Source organism: Chiloscyllium punctatum, chromosome 5 (genome assembly GCF_047496795.1).
Source record: "Chiloscyllium punctatum isolate Juve2018m chromosome 5, sChiPun1.3, whole genome shotgun sequence".
NCBI classification, from domain to species: domain Eukaryota; kingdom Metazoa; phylum Chordata; class Chondrichthyes; order Orectolobiformes; family Hemiscylliidae; genus Chiloscyllium; species Chiloscyllium punctatum.
Genome location: NC_092743.1, coordinates 4294879 through 4303447, shown reverse-complemented (window position 1 = coordinate 4303447; position 8569 = coordinate 4294879).

Sequence of the window (8569 nt, the reverse complement as noted above, 5' to 3'; positions counted from 1 at the left end):
AACTCTACCAGGGTCATCCAGGGGTTTCCAAAGTGAAGCTGTTGGTGAGACATTATGTCTGATGGACAGGATTGGATGCAGACGTAGCTGTGTTGGTGGGGCAGTGCCCAGAGTGCCAACAAGGACAAAAATTACCGCCAGCAGCTCCCCCACCTTCATGGGAATGGCCGGGTAAATCCTGGACTCGGTTACAGGTCACTGCTCCTCGGATGCTGCCTGAACTGCTGTGCTCTTCCAGCACCACTAATCCAGAATCTGGTTTCCAGCATCTGCAGTCATTGTTTTTACCTACAGGTCAACTGTGCAATCCTTTCATGCGATCAATCTTCTTAGTCATTATGGAGGCCCACTCAAAGGCCGGCCATGCGAAGGACAGCCGAGAAACTGCGAGCATCTTTTGCCTGACACGGACTCCCAGAGATGTTGGTCACAGATAACGGGCCATCATTTACCAGCAAGGTTTTCGGGTCTTTCCTAAAGTCAAATGGCATTGGGCAGGTAAGAACAGTTCCATTCCATCTGTCACCCAGTGGTGTGGCAGAAAGAGCAGTCCCAACTTTGAAGGCAGGGTCAAGGAAACACTCAATACCAAACTGTCCTGGTTCCTATTTGATTATTGGACCACCCCTCTCATAACTACAGGGTTAGCTCCAGCGGAGGTGCTAATGGGGAGAAGACTCTGTACCAGGTTAACGCTGATCTTCCCGGACCTGTGGGTGAGGGTGAAACCACATCAGGAATGCCAGTGTTGGGCACAAGCCTCCTGTAAGTGAGAGAGACCGTTTAGTTCAGAGGATGAAGCTTGGTGTGGGACCCACAGGAATGGTCCTGTATGGGTCAGAGGAATGATTAATGCGAGGTTGTACAAAGGTCAGGTTCGTGAGGCACTCCTGACCAAGCATGTGGACCACGTAAACGCTGCAAACTCTCAAACAAGGCAGGAGCAAAACGTATCCAGCCCCTTGGAACAGGCAGAAAGGCTGTCTGAACCCATGGCTTCACCCCCTCCAACTAGCATCAAAGAAAGCTCAGAGTCTGAGGAGGACAGGGCGGATATCGCAGCCTTGAATCCTTTACCAACCGTTATCTCCTGAGGGAAGTAAACTCTCTCTCTGCCTGAAGAAGAGGATTAATTTCTTCCAAGGTACACTGGATGCAAGAGACGGGCTATGGTCTGGTACATGCCACCATGGGCTGCGCGGTGGCTCAGTGGTTAGCACTGCTGCCTCACAGCACCAGGGTCCCAGGTTCGATCCCAGCCTCGGGCCACTGTCTGTGTGGAGTTTGCACATTCTCCCCGTGTCTGTGTGGGTTTTCTCTGGGTGCTCCGGTTTCCTCCCACAATCCAAAAATGTACAGGTCAGGTGAATTGGCCATGCTAAATTGCCCATAGTGTTAGGTGCATTAGTCAGAGGGAAACAGGTCTGGGTGGGTTACTCTTCGGAGGGTCGGTGTGGACTGGTTGGGCTGAAGGGCCTGTTTCCACACTGTAGGAAATCTAATCTATACCCATATCTGTGGCTGAGTCAGAGGATCCAGCCCCAGTGCAAAACACCCAGGAGAGGCTTCAAGAGAAAGAAGAGGCCTATATCCCTGCACTGAGAGGGGGAGTGATGTAGTGATTGTAATGGGGTCAGCCAGGTGGACCTTATGGAATATGAGTTCCCTGATTGGGGCTGTTAACCTGGTCCAACCAGGGAGCCCTGGCTGACAGATATAAACAGGAGATTTGTTCTGTGGTGCTGTGGAGTCTGAGGACCATGTATAAATGGGGTGTGGGGGATTGCACTCCCTTTTTGATTTTATAAAAAACCTTCTTCTCTGTTTCTGGTTGCACTTCAACCACACGCTCTTAATCTTCGGGCACCCGGTACGGAGGGGGGAGGACAGGTCTGAAGACCTCCTCATGGGTCTGCTCCTGGGTCTGGCCAATTTGCCCGAAACATCGATTTCGAAGCTCCTCGGATGCTGCCTGAACTGCTGTGCTCTTCCAGCACCACTAATCCAGAATCTGGTTTCCAGCATCTGCAGTCATTGTTTTTACCTCCCTGGCCATCAACAGGTCCAGGCAGCGGGCTGTGGAGGGGGTTGTTAGGGCCAACTGCCTGCCCCTCTTCCGGGGTTACGTTAGAGCCCGGGTGTCCTTGGAGAAGGAGCACGCGGTGTCCACCGACACCCTGGAGTTGTTCAGGGAGAGGTGGGCGCCACAGGGAGTGGAGTGCATTATTTCCCCCTCCAACTCTATTTTGATTTAGTCCCTACCCTCCCCCTCACTGTTTTGATCACACAGCATTGCCCTTTGATGTGAAGGGGCAGTGCTTGTCACTGGCCACTCGGGTGTTTCCTACCTTCCTGGTGGTGGAAATTGAATAAAGATTCGTGCACTTTGTGTCTCTCACTGTGTCTCACACCCGCACACACACACACCATGGGGGTTGGGGAAAGAATAAGCACTACCGTGGTTAGGTGTTAGCGTGGGGATTAAAAAAAAGCGGGAGATCTATTTTGCTTTATGATTTGGAGTTCGGCTGCTGTTGTTATAAATTCTGTAAAAAAAAAGGAGATTTGTTCTGTGGTGCTGTGGAGTCTGAGGACGAAGTATATATGGGGTGTGGGGGATTGCACTCCCTTTTTGATTTTCTAAAAGAACCGTCTCTGTTTCTGGTTGCACTTCAACCACACGCTCTTAATCTTCGGGCACCCCAGTACGGAGGGGGGAGGACAGGTCTGAAGACTTCCGCGTGGGTCTGCTCCTGGGCCTGCCCTCCTTCCGCGGTTACGTTAGGGCCCGGGTGTCTCTGGAGAAGGAGCACGCGGTCTCCACCAACAGGTGTTTCCTTTTTTCCTGACGGTGGGAAATTGAATCAAGTTTCGTGCACCTTGTGTCTCACCTACACACACACACAACATGGGTGCTGGGGAAATAAGCATGACCACAGTTAGGCAGTAGTGTGAGGGCAAGGGAAAAAAATAAGAAAAAATACAAAAGGAACACCAGTTAACAAAAGTGGCTTTGTAAACCAGTCAGTTCAGGAATCAGATTCTCTCCAAAAAAAGCAGAAACGAACAGCAGCAGTAACACACTGACTGTGACCCAGGCTGTACAGTCAGGCTCCCTCCCTGACACTGATCCAGCTCCCTCAGAGCCAGCTCTCAGAGGGAACTGTACCTCTGACACTCCTGGTTATTTTTTTTCTTTTTTATTGTTTTTTTCCTTACCCCCACGCTAACACCTAACCACGGTACTGCTTATTCTTTCCCCAGCCCCCATGGTGTGTGTGTGTGCGGGTGTGAGACACAGTGAGAGACACAAGGTGCACGAATCTTTATTCAATTTCCACCACCAGGATGATAGGAAACACCCGAGTGGCCAGTGACAAACCCTGCCCTTCACATCAAAAGGGCAATGTTGTGTGATCAAACAGTGAGGGGGAGGGTAGGGACGAAATCAAAATAGAGTTGGAGGGGGAGATAATGCACTCCACTCCCTGCGGCGCCCACCTCTCCCTGAACAACTCCAGGGTGTCGGTGGACACCGCGTGCTCCTTCTCCAAGGACACCCGGGCCCTAAAGTTACCCCGGAAGAGGGGCAGGCAGTCGGCCCTAACGACCCCCTCCACGGCCCGCTGCCTGGACCTGTTGATGGCCAGTTTGGCCAGGCCCAGGAGCAGACCCACGAGGAGGTCCTCGGACCTATCCTCCCCCCTCCGTACCGGGTGCCCGAAGATCAGGAGCGTGGGACTGAAGTGCCACCAGAAACAGAGAGGAAGGTTTGGTATTCCTTTTGGATTGAGGACTGATTTCTAAACTGCGTGGCCTACACAGTCACTGTGTTTCAGGTGTAATTTAGCCTTCATTAGGGAACTGTTGTTTAACTCTCTGGTTACAACCTGTGTGTTACTCTTCGACTTTACCTTGTGTTTTCACTTTTTTGTTGTTTGGACTGAGCTTCTGAGAAAATACACATTTCCAGATGAGCTATTCCTGTATGGGTAGGTCTGGCCCTTTGTGGGTGACTAGGCCTCTGTAAAGACTGAACAACTGTGCATGCTGGGAGATGAGTAATTGCTTCATCCTGGAGTGGACTAAATCGCTGTGAGTTAACTGCACCTTCACAATGTACTGTGTTCCTGTGAGTGGGGCTGGTGCTCTATGGGTGGGCCGGGACTCTATCGAGACTGAACACCCGTGTGTGTGCTGCAGGGTGTGCATTTGCTGGTTTCAAGCATGAACTCTGCCTTGGTACTGGAATCTGTATTGTGAGGATTTTGTGAATTCTGTTAATGTGATGGATGTAATTAATTGTGTTTGAGTGTGGGTCAGAGTGGGCTAGTCAGTACGTGGGGCAACTGGGAGCTGGAGGGTCCATGACTGGCCTGGGGGAAAGAGGCCTGAGAGGGGAGTGTCTGTTAGTGCACAGGGTGGTTGAGGTGAGGCAGCTGACAGTGTGCCGGCAGGAAAGCTGGTCAAGGGGAGGGGCAGTCAGTACACGGGTTGGGTGAGGCCGGGCAACTGATAGTGTCCTCACAGGAAAGCCGATACAGGGCAGGCCGGTCAGTACACGGGGAGGCTGAGCAGCCTGTAGGAACGCTGGCCGGGGAAAGGGTCAGTCAGTACGCAGAACGGCCGGGTACTGGAAGGCCAGCAGCCTGACTGTGGAAACCCCTCGGGGGCTGGTTCGGTTAGTGCCGGGGGTGACCGGGAGCCAGTGGCTGATATCTGTCCCAGAGGAAAATGGGCTGGGGAGGGCCGGTCAGTATGCAGGGTGGCCAGAGACCGGAAGACTAACAACCAGCTCATAGGAAAGTGGCCCGGGGTAGTCCGGTCAGTCTGCAGGGCGACTGGGAGGAGCTGGGTGGTCGATGACCAGTCTGGAGGAAAGCAGGCCTGGGGAGGGTCAGTCAGTACACAGTGTGGCCGGAGACCAGAAGGCTGACCACTGTCCTGAGGGAAGGCTAGCCAAGGATGGCCTGGTTAGTATGTGGTGGGGCCTGGTGTCAGCTGTCTTTTTTACAGCTATATTGGGCCTGTACCCTATGCACTGTTTCTGATTTGATTACACAGTCTTGTCTGTGTTTGTTACTGTTATCCTTGTGAAGAATGGAAGTGGGATTTGAGGTTTGTCCTCATCTCCTTGAAAACTGGTTGAATGTTGGGGTTTGGTGTTTAGTGTGTTCCCTTTCCCCCATATATAGTGGGGCTTTTGTGAACTGCTGCTTTCTGTTTATTAACTGTATTTTGTACTGTTTCATACAATAATAAAAGTGTCAGACATCCTGTTCCCTCTGAGAGCTGGGGCTGGGGGAGCTGGATTAGTGTCAGGGAGGGGACTGACTCTGAGCGGTTGCCCACACCCAGTGTGTGTATGGCTCCTGATGGTTTCCGTATTTTTGGGGAACCTGATTCCTAAACTGGCTGATCTTTGTAGCCAATTTGTTGCCTGGTATTCCTTTTTTTTTGAATTGAGGAGTGAGTTTTAAACTGGCTGATTTACACAGTCAGTGTGTCTCAGTTCTCATTAGGGAACTGTTGTTTCACTGGCTGGATACAGCCTGTGTGTTAGTCTTTCCTTTCTTACTTTGAGAAAAGGACTATGTTGATTTTCTGGCAGGCCTTTGCCCTTGCACTCTGGTTTTCTTTCTTCTGAATGTGTTTTCACATTTTTTTTGTTGGTGTTTGGACTGAGCGTCTGTGAGAAAACGCACCTGTGTAGATGAGCTGTTCCTGTGGGTAGGCCTGGGCTTGGGCCTGGGCTTGGGCCTGGGCCTGGGCCTGGGCTTGGGCTTGGGCCTGGGCCTGGGCTTGGGCCTGGGCTTGGGCCTGGGCCTGGGCCTGGGCCTGGGCTTGGGCTTGGGCCTGGGCCTGGGCTTGGGCCTGGGCCTGTGTAAAGACTGAACACACCTGTGTGTGTGCTGGGGGGTGGGGGGGTGAGTAATTGCTGTGTCCTGGAGTTCAGGAGTGCCTCTGCCTCCGGGAGTGGACCATCCGCTGTGAGTTAACTGCACCATGTTCTTGTGAGTGAGCCTGGTTCTCTGTAGATAAACCAGGCCTCTATGGAGACTGAACACCTATGCGTGTGCTGTGGGGTGATGCATTCTGTATACTGGATTGGACTCTGTTCCTGGGAATGGACTCTGCATTTTGAAGAGAACTGTTTATGGTAATGGACTGTGTACCAGAAAGGACTTTGTTTGTTGGTAATTGACTGTCTTGTTGCTTACTGGGTTTATCACCCGCACTGTCTTGTGTGTCCCTGGGTCTGGCAGGTCGCCCTGTGAACTGTGAGGGTCATAGGTCATCCCAAAAGCTGTCACCCCGAGAGCTGGAGAGGGGGTATGCTGATCTGTGAACCTGAAGGTAGGTAGGCTGCCCCGAGAGCCAGAAGATGGGTAGGCCATTCTGAGCGCTGTCGTCCCGAGAAGGGGTGAGCGGGACGGGCTGTCCTAGAGGTGGTCAGAAGGTGTGTCAGAGCAGCCGAGAGCCAGAAGGCGTGTAGAGGCGGGCTGCGTTTGAGCGGCCGGAACGTGGGAGGGATGGGTAGTTTTCTGGGTTAGAACATAGAACATAGAACAATACAGCGCAGAACAGGCCCTTCGGCCCTCAATGTTGCACCGACCTGTGAACTAATCTAAGCCCATCCCCCCGACACTATCTCGTTATTATCCATGTGCTTATCCAAGAGCTGTTTAAATGCCCCTAATGTGGCTGAGTTAACTACATTAGCAGTTTGGGCATTCCATGCCCTTACTACCCTCGGGCATCTGTCTTAAATCTACCACCCCTCCATTTGCAGCTATGCCCCCTCGGACAAGCAGACGTCAGCATTCCAAGAAAAAGACTCTCATTGTCCACCGTGTCTAATCCTCTGATCATCTTGTATGTCTCTATTAAATCCCGCCTTCTTCTCTCCAGTTGCCAGGGATGTCTATGATATATGCACTGGTTTTATTGTTTGGTTTATCGGACTGTCTGTATATGATTGCATTTACTGTCTCCTTGATGATGTAAGCTGGGATTCGAGGTTACCTCGTTTCCCTGTGAACTAGGTTGTACAGTGGGGTTTGGGGTCTGGCTTTGCTGCCCCATTCCCTTGTAAATTGCTGTTTCTTTGTACATAGCTATTAACTGTTTATTTGTACTGGTTAATAAAGTATACAAACAGGAGGGTCAGGGGCTGTGCTCACTCTGAGAGCTGGCTCTGAGGGAGCTGGATCAGTATGAGGGATTCTCTGTGTGTAAATAACTTGGTGACGAGACACTGATTCTGTGGAGTTATTTCAGTGTACTCCCTTACCTGCTAATCCTCCCAGAATACAACACCTCACAGTTTTCAGGATGGAATGACATTTATCACAGTTGAGTCTGTCCATATCATCCTGTTGCCTAAGGCTTTCCTCCCCAGTATTGACCACATCACCAATATTCGTTGTATCTGTGAACTTACTGAACATCCCGAATATAATTATGTCTCGATCAATAATGTATACAACAAACAGCAAGGAGCCAGCACCAAACCCTGTGGTACATGCTCTCAAGTTTCCAATCATGAAAACAACCTTTGACCATTGCCCTCTGCTTCCTGCCAGAGTCAGTTTTGTATCCAGTTTTGCAAATTTCTGCAGATGCCATGGTCTATTAGCTTATTAAACAGTTTATCATGCAAACAGCCCTACCTATAGATACCTTCCCTCATCTGCACCCCGAGACACCACCTCAACAAATTCCAATCTGTTAGACATGATCTTCCCCTGATAAAGCTAAGCTATAGTTGATTAATCTTTGTTTCTCCAAACGGAGATTAATTCTGTCCCTCACCAGCCTGTAGTTTCTGGTTTATTCCCACGAGCTCTCTCTCCACCCCCCCACTTTCTCTGGCCCTCCCTTTGAATCTCAATCCCAGTTGAGTTGTTAGTGACACACTCACCATAGATCTCCCTGCACATACCCATGAACTCTCACACGTTTCGACTCCATCTTTTCCTCACAGGCCATCTCGGTCTCAGCTCACACACATTGTTTATCGGAAACTAAGGACATTCGCTGGCCTTATTTTAGCAAAATGTTGCGGGGTTAGTTCACATCTTAAAGCTTTACAGAGAGTGAAGGAGAGTAGTCACTGTTTTAATAAAGATTTGCTTTAAAAAAAACTGATTTGTACACAGCAAAATCCAACAAGTGGAAGGAGATGAAGATTGGATAATCTGTTTTTATAACATTTGTTGAGGGCTTTTATATTGGTCAGGACTCTGCTTGAAACTTCCTTCCTTCTCTTCAAAGTGATACCTGTAGAATCTTTTACATCCACAAGAGGGCAGACAGATCTCGTTTTGTCTCAACTTAAAAAAAAGTACATCCGACAGTGCGGCGCTCCCTCAGCACTGACCCTCCGACAGTGCCCACTCCCTCAGCACTGACCCTCCGACAGTGCGGCGCTCCCTCAGCACTGACCCTCCGACAGTGCCCACTCCCTCAGCACTGACCCTCCGACAGTGCCCACTCCCTCAGCACTGACCCTCCGACAGTGCCCACTCCCTCAGCACTGACCCTCCGACAGTGCGGCTCTCCCTCA